The sequence below is a fragment of the Chlorocebus sabaeus genome, chromosome 10 (genome assembly GCF_047675955.1).
Source record: "Chlorocebus sabaeus isolate Y175 chromosome 10, mChlSab1.0.hap1, whole genome shotgun sequence".
Lineage (NCBI taxonomy): Eukaryota > Metazoa > Chordata > Mammalia > Primates > Cercopithecidae > Chlorocebus > Chlorocebus sabaeus.
The window spans coordinates 100,752,760-100,766,069 of NC_132913.1; the positions used below are offsets into that span (position 1 = coordinate 100,752,760).

A 13,310-nucleotide genomic window follows, 5' to 3' on the forward strand; every position below is an offset into this window, starting at 1 on the left:
CATACTTCCCAGCCTCTGATAATTATTCTCCCTGCCACCTCCATGAGATCGGCTATTTTAGCTCCCATGTGAGTAAGGACACACAATATTTGTCTTTCTGTGCCTGGCTTATTTCACTTAACATAATGATCTCCAGTTCCATATATGTTCCTGCAAATTATAGGGTTTCATTCTGTTTTTAAAAAATGGTTTAATAACATTCCATTGTGTATATGTGCCACATTTGATTTATTTAGTCTTCTGTTAATGGATACTTAGGTTGATTCCACGTTCTTGGCTATTGTGAATAGTGCTGCAATAAAGTTTTGAAAAAAGTTTTCCAAACTACGTCTGTCATGCTACCAGCCTGCCCCAAATGGTAGTGTTTAATCATCTAGGTTTTTCAATTTGACTTCTGAGGATAATTTTCAAATAGTAAGTAGTGACAAACATGAGATTCCGTTTATTGAACTTGAGCTAATGTTTATATTTTTAGGATTAGGATATTTCTTAAGGCAAAATAATTGTAGATATAAAATACTTTTGTAATAATAATTTTTAATACACAAAAAAGTCAGGTTGCAGATATATATTATTCTTGATTATACTAATAGCATTTAGTAATGTATCTCTAGAAAAATCAAATAAATGATACAGCTATAAAATTAATATTTATCTGGGGGAAAGTTGCCATGAAAAGAGTACTGATCTTAAAGTTCAAATACCTCGCTTCTAATACTCTGTTACTTATTAACTCAGTTTGCTGAATTACTCCCAGTTTTCTTATTGTTAACCTGGGAATCATTTTGCATAATGTTGTTAATTTCTATGGAATAATGTGATAATTAAATGAGACAAGCTATGTTAAAGAGCTTTGTAAATCACAAAGTGCTTTGAAATGTCAGCTATTATCAATAACTCTAAACGCTGTCATCTCTAGGTTTTTATTAATCACATCATTAGTATTTTTTAAATTCAGCAACGATGAAGCATGAAGAAAGAAATGAAAGGAGAAAATATTTCACACTAAAATATCATTTGAATTGCCGTAATTAAAGCAGGCAATTGTCATTTTCTCTGTTGTCAACATTACCAATTTTTGACTACAGGTTTTCTCTGTACCATCTATAAATATAGATTGTCTATCTTCCAAAATATAAAGTTGGGAAATAATTATTGAGAACATTTCTGTATAGATGTTTTTATGGAGAAAATGATCTTATTAAAAATTTATAGTTCCATTAGAAGTACAAGTATTTCCCATACTGGATATTGAAGAAGAATGTTTTTCTCAGAAAAGGAGAACATAAATTTTCTATCGAAATGTAGACCTATTGTTATTTTAAATGCAGAAATCTAAAGTTGCATTTAAAGCAGGTGACCACAGTTGGAGAGATTTGGTGGTTGAACGAAGATTATAAAACATCACTTAGAATTATGTCTTTCACAGTTTAGACACTATATTCATAAACCTTGTTTTATTTGGTAGTTGTCATGCCAAAAGATTTACTTTGGTCTGAAGTTTATAAATAACTATTATGAGTTTTATTAATTACAACCTTTTTGCTTGATCTTCTTGCCTATTTTAACTAGCATTTTATGTCTTCTTCCCATAGTGTAGGCAATGCAAAAAAAAAAACAAAAAAAAAAAACCTAAAAACTTGTTTGGATGATTGATTCCTAAAATCACCATTGTACTTGAACTTGAACATCTTGCAGTCTGGCTTCCATTTCACTTTTTCTCAATTGGCCTTGGACACCAGAGAACTGTTTGACACCCAAATTTTTTTCCATTTGTATATCCTGTTTTTTATTCCTATCTTCCCTTAGCATCTGTGACATCATACTGTGCTGCCCCTCCTACCTTAGTGACAGGCTTCTTTTCCTTTTCTTAACTCCAAACAGTTGACACTTTTTAAGTACATTAGGATAACCATTTACTACATGTGAATATTGACAAATACAACTTATATTAGGTAGTGGTAAGTGCTATGAAGAAAATAACATGCGTAAAGGAGACAGACGAGGTGCTGTTTTATGTAGGATTGGTAAGGGGTGGGACAGGGGGCAGGGGAGCACATCAGAAACCTGAAGAGACTGAGGGAAAAAGCCAAGTATAAACTTGGGAAAATGGAATTCCAGGCAGAGGAAATAGGAAGTATGAAGAGCACATGGTGGAGACAGGTTGGCTTGTTAGAGGATTAGCAAGGAGGCTATAGTGGCTCTAACCAGTGGGTTAGTGGTAGAGGCCTTTGCTAGAAGCTTGCTTTTTCCCCCAGGTGGTATGTGAAGCTAATAGTTTTGAGCAGAAGCATGTGAACAGGCTTCTGCTTGGAAAAATGCTCAATGTTACTAATTGTCAAGGAAATGCAAATCAGAAGTAAACGAGAAATTGCCTCATACTTTTCAGGATGGCTATTATTAGAAAAAAACAATAGGCCAGGCTCTGTGGCTCATGCCTGTAATCCCAGCACTTTGGGAGGCCAAGGTGGGCAGATCACAAGGTCAGGAGATTGAGACCATCCTGGCTAACACGGTGAAATCCCGTCTCTACTAAAAAATAAAAAAATTAGCCAGGTGTGTTGGTGGGTGCCTGTAGTCCCAGCTACTCGGGAGGCTGAGGCGGGAGAATGGTGTGAACCTAGGAGGCAGAGCTTGCAGTGAGCTGAGATCACGCCACTGCACTCCAGCCTAGGCGACAGAGCAAGACTCAAAAAAAGAAGAAAAACATAAACAATAACAAGTGTTAATGTGAATGTGGAAGAATTGGAACCCTTGCACATTACCGATGGGAATGCAAATGGTGCAGTCACCACTGAAAACAGAATAAAGGTTCCTCAAAAAATTAAAATTCAAACTACCATATGATCAAGAAATCCCACTCCTGGGTATTTATTTGAAGTGAATCAAATTGAAACCAGGATCTCAGGCAGATATTAGCATTCCTATGTTCATTACAGCATTATTCACAACAGCCAAATTATAGAAACAACCTAAATGTTCATTGACAGATGAATAGGTAAAAAAAATATGGTACATTCATGCAATGCAATACTACTCATCCTTTAAAAAGAGGGAAATTCTGTAATGTGTGAGGACATGCATGAACCTTGAGGACACTACGGTAAGTGGTATAAGCCAGTCACAGAGGGGTGATTACTGCATGATTCCCCATATATGAGATATCTAATATGGCAAAATTTATAGAATCAAAGAGTAGAATGGTGGTTTCCAGGGGACGAGGGGCATAAAGTTTTAGGTAAACAAAAATGAATGCTACAGATTTGTTATGTATCATTGTACTACAACTAACAATAGTGTATTGTACACTTAAAAATTTGTTAAGAGGGTAGATCTCATGTTACCTTCTTACTATATACATTATACTTACTATATACTCAAAGAAAGTAAACAGTATAGACTAATGAACCTCATAGACCTACAGGATAATCAACACTCTACTTTTGTCATTCTTTTACTCTCACCCATTCCCTACACCTCAAGTTATTATATATTTTTTACAGTTTTTGTTATGCTTTATATACATTGAAATATATGTCTTAGCTATATAATTTGACAAACAAATAAACTCTTAAACCTCCACACTCATCTCAAGGTAGAACATTTTTATCTATCCAAAAGTTTTCCTCATGTCCCTTCTCAGTTGTTCTGTATCCTGGCAATCACTGTTCAGAAATTTTTCACTATAGATTAGTTTTGTTTGAGAATTTCATAAATTGAATCACACCATATTATTGTGTTTGGCATCTTATACTCAGCATAAAGTCTGTACAATGTGTTATTTTTGCCTGTATCAGTAATTTGTTCCTCTTTATTGCTAAATAGTACTCTGTTGTATAATGCATACTACAACTTTTTTATCCTTTTTCCATTTAGTTATTTCCAACAGTTGGTTATTAAAGATAAAACTGCTATGAACATTGAGGCACAAATATTTGATAGGAATATGTTTTCATTTCTTTTTTATAAAAGCTTAGTGGAAATTCTGGATCGGGGGATAGATGGATGTTTAACTGTGTATGAACTGCTAGTACATATTCCCACATTCAAGTTGGTCTATTTTGCTTTCTCAGTAGGAATACATGAGAATTCCAGTTGCTCCACACAGCTACTAACATTGAGTGTTATTAGTCTTTTCAATTGTAGTCATTTTTAACTGTTGTGTTGTGGCATCTTGTGTTTTTGATATGCATTTTCTGTATAACAAATGATATTAAACACAATTTTTTTTTGCTTTTTGACCATTCTAAAAAGCATTCTACAAAGCATTTATCCTGCTTTCTGTATGTTTATATCGCTTGTTTGCTGAAGATACACTACTCATCCTTTTAAAATGATGAATTGTAATTGAATACAATTGTAATTGAATTGTAAGAGTTTTTTGTATATTCTGGATACAAGTGCTTTGTTAGAATATTGTGAATATTTTCTCCCAGTCTATGGCTTGTATCTTTAATTTATTAATGGTGTCTTTTGTTGAGCAGGTACTTTAAATTTTAATGAAGCATAGCTTATCTTTTTTATGGTATTTATTTTGACATTTTATTGAATATATCATTTTCTACTATAGGTAACAGATATTCTATGTTTTCTTCTAAAACCCTTAAAATATGTATTTTTATTTCAGCATAGGATATGTTCTTAAGTTTTGTGCATCGTGTGAGGTAGAAGCTAGAAGTTAATTTTCTTTACTATAGAAACACATAATTGTTCTGGCACCATTTCTTGAGAAAATTATCTTTAAGTCTCATTTAATATCTTTGGCACTTTTATTGAAAATCAGTTGACCATTTAGAATAAGTTTGCCAATTTCCACAGACACAGGTGACGCAGGTGTGACATAGGATGGGGATTAAGTTAAAAATATAACTTGATTTTGGAAAAATGTGTGTGCGTGTGCGCATATCTATTTTTTGAGGGGGAAGAATTGATACTATCACAAGTTTTTGTCCTTCTGTTTACATAGCATCTCTCTCCATTTAAGTTATATTTAATACTTTATATTTATTAAGCAGTTTGAAATTTATGCCCTTCACGTTTAATTATCTAATGTTTATATTTTGTTGTTGCATTTTGAGTTCCATATAATAGGGACTATGTTTTGTGTTCACTATATCCCCAGGGCCTATCACTGTGCCTGGTACATAGTAGGAGCTTAAGTGATTGTGTGCTATTAAACTTTTGGCTCTTTAGTTAAGCTTTTAATAATTTTTAGAGCAGTTAATTGGTGATTTTTGCCCCTTTCATGGCATTTATTTGGGGTAGGCATTATTTTCTTGGGAGTGTAACCAGTCTTTCCCCATTTTGAGTATTGTCTTCCTTTGCCAGGCTTTTACAGTAAGGAAATATAATGCAGACCAGAAAGGGTTTATTGAGAGCCCCGAAGAAAATAATACTGATTGGGATTACTAACAGGAAGATGAAAAACTACCATTTTAAAAATAATGAAATACTTCCTTTTACAATCTGCCAGAAAATATAGGCATAAAGAAAACCATAATTACATGACAATTAATATTAAGGAAAAGTTAAGGTGATTTACTAAGGGGCCTTTATTTCACTTTCAAAATTTACTTCTATAAAAGGTCAAAGAGTACCCAGCTTTTGTGAAGACCCATTTAGTTTTATGACTTTCAGAAACAAACACTGTGAAAATAAAGATAATAATGAGGCTCATAAAATTTCATGCTTTAGTGTTTAAGTAACTGCTTGTTAAATTAAGAAGGTATTTTTTCTGGATATGGATATACCGCTTTCTTTTTTGGCTAAGATATAATGAAAATTTTTCTCTAATCTGGTTGAATTCCATTTTGGCTGTCTAACAATTATTCCAATATAAAATTTAGTGGGTTAAATAAATTCATTTATAAACAATTGAAGATAATGGAATATTTGCTAATTATATAACTACTATTATCAGAAATTATTTTGATTCAATTGTGCACGTAAGAAAAATATATGACAAAGATGGCCTACTCCGATGCAGGTAAACAAGAAAATGTGTATATGATTTACTTTGCCAAATTGTAACAAAATAATCCACTAAACTCGTTATTAAGTGATCATTCAAAAATACTTAAAACTGTTCAGTTAATAAAATTATTTTACCATGGATATTCACTTCAAAATATTTTTGAGCATACTATTAAATAATATTCATATCATATTGAAAATGGAGTTTTGGGGCAGTAATTTTATAGTACTATAAGAATATCTGTACTTTAATATTGCATAATTGAATTGTAGACTTTGATGTGCTGGTTTCCTGAAATGGAGAAGTTAGATAGTCATTGTACCATTTTATTAAGACAAAGCATGTGCAAATTGTTTTCTTTATGATGTACACATTTAAATAGAATGTTCCACTGAGTAACTCTTAACTTCGTTGTACTTGAAACAGAATGTCTGTTTGCTGTGTTTTTTTAAAACACAAAGATGCTCTACTAATGTGATGAGGAAATATTATATAGTTTAAAATATTAGTTGCTTATATGAATATTTTAAACTTTATTCTTTAGTACAACTTTTATTTTCCATTTATTAAGCAGATGGGCAGCAGGAAGGTCATAATAGGAGAGGCACCACCATGAAATGAATTTAAATTTTTTTACTGAGTAGACTTCATTGTGCAAACAGAAAGCAAGTCCCTGAAAACCAATTTAATGGTCAGAAAAACTTTAAGGTCTGATACTTCAGTCAATTGCTATGCTTTGTTTCCTGGGATGAGCACAAATAGGCTTCTAATGTATATTTAAAAAGTGAGTTGATGCAATGCTGCACATTTATGGTTCTGTTTAAGAAATTTTGCAGCATTATTTCTTAAAGTATTTTTAACATGTTGTGGGTTTACATTTCACATAAGATAAAAATAAGCTCATTTACATAATTCAAGTGACTGAAATTAAGACAATTTAGTATACTCAGACGTTCACAAAATTTTAAATTCATTTTTTAAAAGATACACAATGTTACTAATAATCACATATCCTAATATTTTTGGTCAATTAGAGGATATTTACTTACTGGCACACTCCTTGTAGGAAGATAAATTTACTGCTTAGAAGAATTGTGTATGTCTCTTTTACTATACTAAATAGTAATATTATGAAATGATGATAATGATGGTTATGAGTACAGAAACATTTATTGAGTAATTTAGTATTTTCGACGTGCAAGACAGTATGTAAGCCACTTTACTAAAATATTTAATTGAATACGCTTTGAAGCTCATTATACGTCCATTGTGGAGGTGCTAAATTTGGTATTTACAGAGGTTATGTAGATTAACAAGGTCACATTGCTATGAAGAATTTCCTATATTGAATATGATATTATTATCATACTAGCATTGCTCCAGTGAAGTACCTGGATCTGTTAGCTGATTATAAAGACATAATATTGGATTTTTATCTACTGTTCTAAAAAAAATATGGTATTATTTTTTAGATAAACTGATTCAACTTGACATGCTTTAGAGCTAACTTGTTTTGATAGCCCTATCAGGATATTCTGTACAATTCTTTTTTAAAAATATGGGGTTAAAATAAATGTTCAAAGATCTTGTTCATTATTCTTTTTGCAAGTTATTTGAACAGATCCATTGATCCTTTTTCAGAACAATTGATCTCTTCTACACACAGCCTTTCTCCATACTTCTAATTGAAAATGGAATCATTTTCTAAATGAGAATTCAAGTGAGGTTCTTGTACTTTCACAACAAAGTGTCAACTCAATCATTTATTTATTTTCCATTCACTCTACTTAAATTCTCTCCTCCTCTTCACTTAGTACTTGGTAAGGATGATGCCAAACAGTCTGCCATCTCAGGGAGATGGCAGAGAGTTTCTGTCTTTTTAATCTATCTTCACTAGGGAGGTCTTGTGTACCTGAGCCTTAGGAATGAGGACTTTTCCTGTCTCTCTGTCTGTCCTCTGTGTTGTGGCCAAACTCTGCCTTCTATCTGTAGTTGGTCTTTGTAGGAGTTTCATGCTACTACCTCAGGAGTAGGATACTTCTACTTGCTGTGAGAGAATATTAGGCCTAAGATGGTTACCTGTTGATTGGTTTGGCTGTGTCACAACCCAAATCTCATCTTGAATTCCCACATGTTGAGGGAGGGACCTGGTGGGAGGTAATTGAACCATGGGGGCAGGTCTTTCCCATGCTCTTCTCCTGATAGTGAATAAGTGTCATGAGATCTGATGGTCTTAGAAAGGGGAGTTTCCCTGCACAAGCTCTCTTTTTTTTTGCTTGCCACCATCTATATAAGATGTGATTTGCTCTTTTTTGCCTTGCACCATGATAGTGAGGCCTCCCCAGCCAAGTGGAACTGTAAGTCCATTAAACCTCTTTTTCTTCCCAATCTCAGGTATGTCTTTATCAGCAGTGTGAAAATGGACTAGTACAGTAAATTGGTACCAGTAGAGTGGGCATTGCTGAAAAGATACCAGAAAATGTGGAAGTGACTTTGGAACTGGGTAACAGGCAGAGGTTGGAACAGTTTGGAGGGCTCAGAAGCAGACAGGAAAATGTGGGAAAGTTTGGAAAGAGACTTGTTGAATGGCTTTGCCCAAAATGCTGATAATGATATGGACAAAGAAATCTAGGCTGAGATGATCTCAGGTGGAGATGAGGAACTTGTTGGGAACTGGAGCAAAGGTGACTCTTGTTACGTTTTAGCAAAGAGACTGGTGGTATTTTGCCCCTGTCTTAGAGATTTGTGGAACTTTACACTTGAGAGAGATGATTTAGGTTATCATCTGGTACAAGAAATTTCTAAGCATCAAAGCATTCAGGAGGTGACTTGGGTGCTGTTAAAGGCATTCAGTTTTAAAAGGGAAACAGAGCATAAAAGTTTGGAAAATTTGCAGCTTGATGATGTGATAGAGAAGAAAATCCCATTTTCTGTGGAGAAATTCAAGCCAGCTGCAGAAATTTGCATAAGTAATCAGGAGCTGAATGTTAATCACCAAGACAATGGGGAAAATGTCTCCAGGGCATGTCAGAGACCTTTGTGACAGCCCCTGCCATCACAAGCCCAGAGGTTTAGGAGGGAAAAATAGTTTTATGGGCTGGGCCTAGGGTCCCTCTGCTGTGTGCATTCTAGTGACTTGGTGCCCTGCATTCCAGCTGCTCCAGCCATGACTAAAAGGGGCCAAGGTACAGCTCAGGCTCTTGCTTTAGAAGATTGAAGCCCGAAGTCTTGGCATCTTCCATGTGGTGTTGAGCCTGCAGGTGCATAGAAGTCAAAAATTGAGGTGTGTGACCTCTGCCTAGATTTTAGAGATGTATGGAAACTCCTGGATGCCCAGGCAGAAGTTTGCTGCAGGGGTGGGGCTCTCATGGAGAATCTCTGCTAGGGCAGTGCGGAAGGGAAATATGGGGTGGGAGCCCCCACACAGAGTCCCTACTGGAGCATTGCCTAATGGAGCTGTGAGAAGAGGGCCACTGTCCTTCATGCCCCAGAATGTTAGATCCACTGACAGCTTGCACTGTGCACCTGGAAAAGCCACAGACACTAAACACCAGCCATTGAAAGCACCCAGGAAGGAGGGTGTACCTTGTAAAGCCACAGGGGTGGAGCTGCCCAAGACCACAGGAGCCCACCTCTTGTATCAGCGTGACCTGAATGTGAGACATGGAGTCAAAGGAGATCATTTTGGAGCTTTAAGATTTGACTACCCTGCTGGATTTTGCACTTGCATGGGGCCTGTAGTCCCTTTGTTTGGGTCAATTTCTCCTATTTGGAATGGGTGTATTTACCCAATGCCTGTAGCCCCATTGTATCTAGGAAGTAACTAACTTGCTTTTGATTTTACAAGCTCATAGATGGAAGGGACTTGCCTTGTCTCAGATAAGACTTTGGACTGTGGACTTTTGAGTTAAGGCTGAAAAGAGTTAAGACTTTGGGGGACTGTTGGGAAGGCATTATTGTGTTTTGCAATGTGAAAACATGAGATTTGAGCGGGCCGAGTGTGAAATATGGTTGGCCCACCCAAATCCCATCTTGAATTCCCTTGTGTTGTGGGAGGGACCTGGTGGGAGGTAATTGAATCATGGGGGCAGGTCTTTCTGGTGCTGTTCTCGTGATAGTAAATAAGTCTCATGAGATCTGATGGTTTTAAAAAGGGAGTTTGGGAGGCTGAGGCAGGAGAATGGCATGAACCTGGGAGGCGGAGCTTGCAGTGAGCCAAGATCGTGCCACTGCACTCCAGCCTGGGTGATAGAGCGAGACTCCGTCTCAAAATAAATAAATAAGTAAATAAAAATAATAAAAAATAAAAATAAAAAGGGGAGTTATCTGCACAAACTCACTTTTTTTGCCTGCTGCCATCCATGTGAGATGTGATTTGCTCCTCCTTGCCTTCCTCCATGATTGTGAGGCCTCCCCTGCCATGTGGAACTGTAAGTCCATTAAACCTCTTTTTCTTCCTAGTCTCAAGTATGTCTTTATGCACAGTGTGAAAATGGACTAATACAGCTGTCCATCTGCCAGGGGTAGAGAGTTTTTCTTTTACTTTTCCTTCACTTGCAAAGTATCTTTGCCTGTGCCTGTGTGTTGCCCTTTCCCCAGGGGCCTCAGAAGCAGGCACTGGTTTGGGGCTTTTCTGCAGCACCCCTGGGTCCTGAGGCCCCCATTCCAGGCCTGAGCTCCCACATAACATTTCTAGACACTTTCTAGGATAAAAGGGACCCCACTGCCTTGAAGGGAAGAATCTGATCTTGGCAGGATTTACCTTCATAAGAATGTCTTATGTAATGATAAAGCAGTCAATTTCAGCAAGAGGATATAACAGTTGTAAATATATATGCACCCAACACTGGAGCACCCAGATATATAAAGCAAATATTATTAGAACTAAAGAGAGAGATGGATCGCAATACAGTAATAGCTGGAGACTTCCAACACCCCACTTTCAGCATTGGACAGGTATTCCAGACAGAAAATCAACAAACATCAGACTTAGTCTGCACCATAGAACAAATGGACTTAAATGATATTTCTGTTCTCAATGACAGACTATATGTTAGGTTACCGAACAAGTTTTAAAACATTCAAAAATTGAAATAATATCAAACATCTTCTTAGACCACAATGGAATAAAACTATAAATCAACAAGAAGAGGAATTTTGGAAACCATACGAACACATAGAAATTTAACAATATGCTCCTGAATGACCAGTGGATCAATGAAGAAATTAAGAAGAAAACTGAAAAATGTCTTGAAACAAATGATAATGGAAACACAACATACCATAATCTATGGGATACAGTGAAAGCAATACTAAGAGGGAAATTTATAGGCATTTATATAAGTGCCTACATCAAAAAAGAAGAAAAACTTCAAATAAATTACCTAATGATTCATCTTAAAAAGCTAGCAAAGCAAGAGCAAACTTAACCCAAAATTAGTACAAGAAAAGAAATAAAAAGGAACAGAGTAGAAATAAATGAATTTGAAATGAAGAAAGCAATACAAACGTCAAGGAAACAAAAAATGTTATTCTTTTGAAAAGATAAAATCAACAAATCATTAGGCAGATTAAAGCAGAAAAAAAAGGAAAAGACCCAAATAAATAAAATCAGATGGAAAAAGAAGCATTACAACTGGGACTGCAGAATTTCAAAGGATCATCAGTAGCTACTATGACCAACTACTTGCCAATAAATTGGAAAATCCAGGGGAAATGGGTAAATTCCTGGTGCAAGCTACCAAGATTAAACCATGAAGAAATCCAAAATATTAAAGACCAATAACAATGAACAAGATTGAAGCTGTAATATGAAGTCTCCCAGTAAACAAAATAACAGGACATGCTGGCTTCATGCTAAATTGTACCAAACATTTGAAGAACTAACACCAGTGCTACTCAAACAATTCTGAAAAATACAGGAAAAGGGTATCTTTCCAAACTCATCTACAAGGCCCATATTACCCTGATACCCAAACCAAAGACACATCTAAAAAGAAAACTACAGGCCAGTATCTCTAATGTTGACTCAAAAATCAACAAAAATGCCAGCCAACTGAATTCAACAATGTATTAAAAAGATAATTCATCATGACCAAATGGGATTTATTCCAGGTATGCAAGGATGATTCAACATATGCAAATTAATCAATGTGATATGTTACATCAAAATAAGGAAGAATAAAAACCATATGTTCATTTCAATTAATGCTGAGAAAAATGTAATACAATTCAACATCCCTTTATGATAAAAACTCTCAAAAAATTTGGTATAGAAGGAACATACCTCAACACAATAAACACTACATGTGTCATACCACAGTGTCATACTGGATAGGGAAAACTTAAAATCCTTTCCTCTAAGATCTGAAACATGAAAAGGATGCCCATTGTCACCACTATTATTCAATGTAGTAGTGGAAGTCCCAGCAATCAGACAAGAGAAGGAAATAAATGGCATATAATTGGAAAGGAAAAAGTCAAATTATCCTTGTTTGCAGATGATATGATCTCATATTTGGAAAAACCTGAAGTATCCACCAAAAAAAAAAAAAAAATGATGAGAACTGATAAATTCAGCAAGGTTTCAGGATACAACATCAACATACAAAAATCAGTAACATTTCTATATGCCAACAGTGAAGAATCTGAAAAAGAAATTAGAAAGTAATCCAACTTACAATAGCCATAAATAAAATTAGAAAGTAACTTAAGCAAAGAAATGAAACACCTCTACAATGAAAACTATAAAACACTGATGAAAGAAATTGAAGAGGACGTGACAACAGGGAAAGACATTCCATGTTCATGGGTTCTAAGAATCAGTATTGTTAAAATGTCCATACTACCCTAAGCAACCTACAAATTTAGTGTGACCCCTGTCAAAATACCCATGACATTCTTCACAGAAATAGAAAAAACAATCCTAAAATGTATATGGAATCACAAAAGATCCAGAATAGCCAAAGCTATCCTAAGCAAAAAGAACAAAACTAGATCACATTACTTGTCTTTAAATTATACTACAGAAATATAGTAACTGGTACTGACATAAAAAAATAGCCAAAGCTATCCTAAGCAAAAAGAACAAAACCGGATCACATTACTTGACTTTAAATTATACTACAGAAATATAGTAACCAAAACAACATTGTACTGACATAAAACCAAACACATAGACCAATGGAACAGAATAGAGAACCAGAAACAAAACCACACACCTACAGTGAACACATTTTTGACAGATGTGCCAAGAACATACACTGTGGAAAAGACAGTCTCTTCAATAAATGGTGCTGGAAAAACTGACTGGATATCCATATGAAGAAGAATCAAA

General features: G+C 35.2%; 1 protein-coding gene across 4 annotated transcripts in view; it reads left to right on the plus strand.

Annotated features, from left to right (window-relative positions):
- SPAG16 (sperm associated antigen 16) overlaps positions 1 to 13,310 on the plus strand; it is a 116,454-nt gene that overhangs the window by 37,091 nt on the left and 66,053 nt on the right. The gene's annotated exons all lie outside the window — the stretch shown is intronic.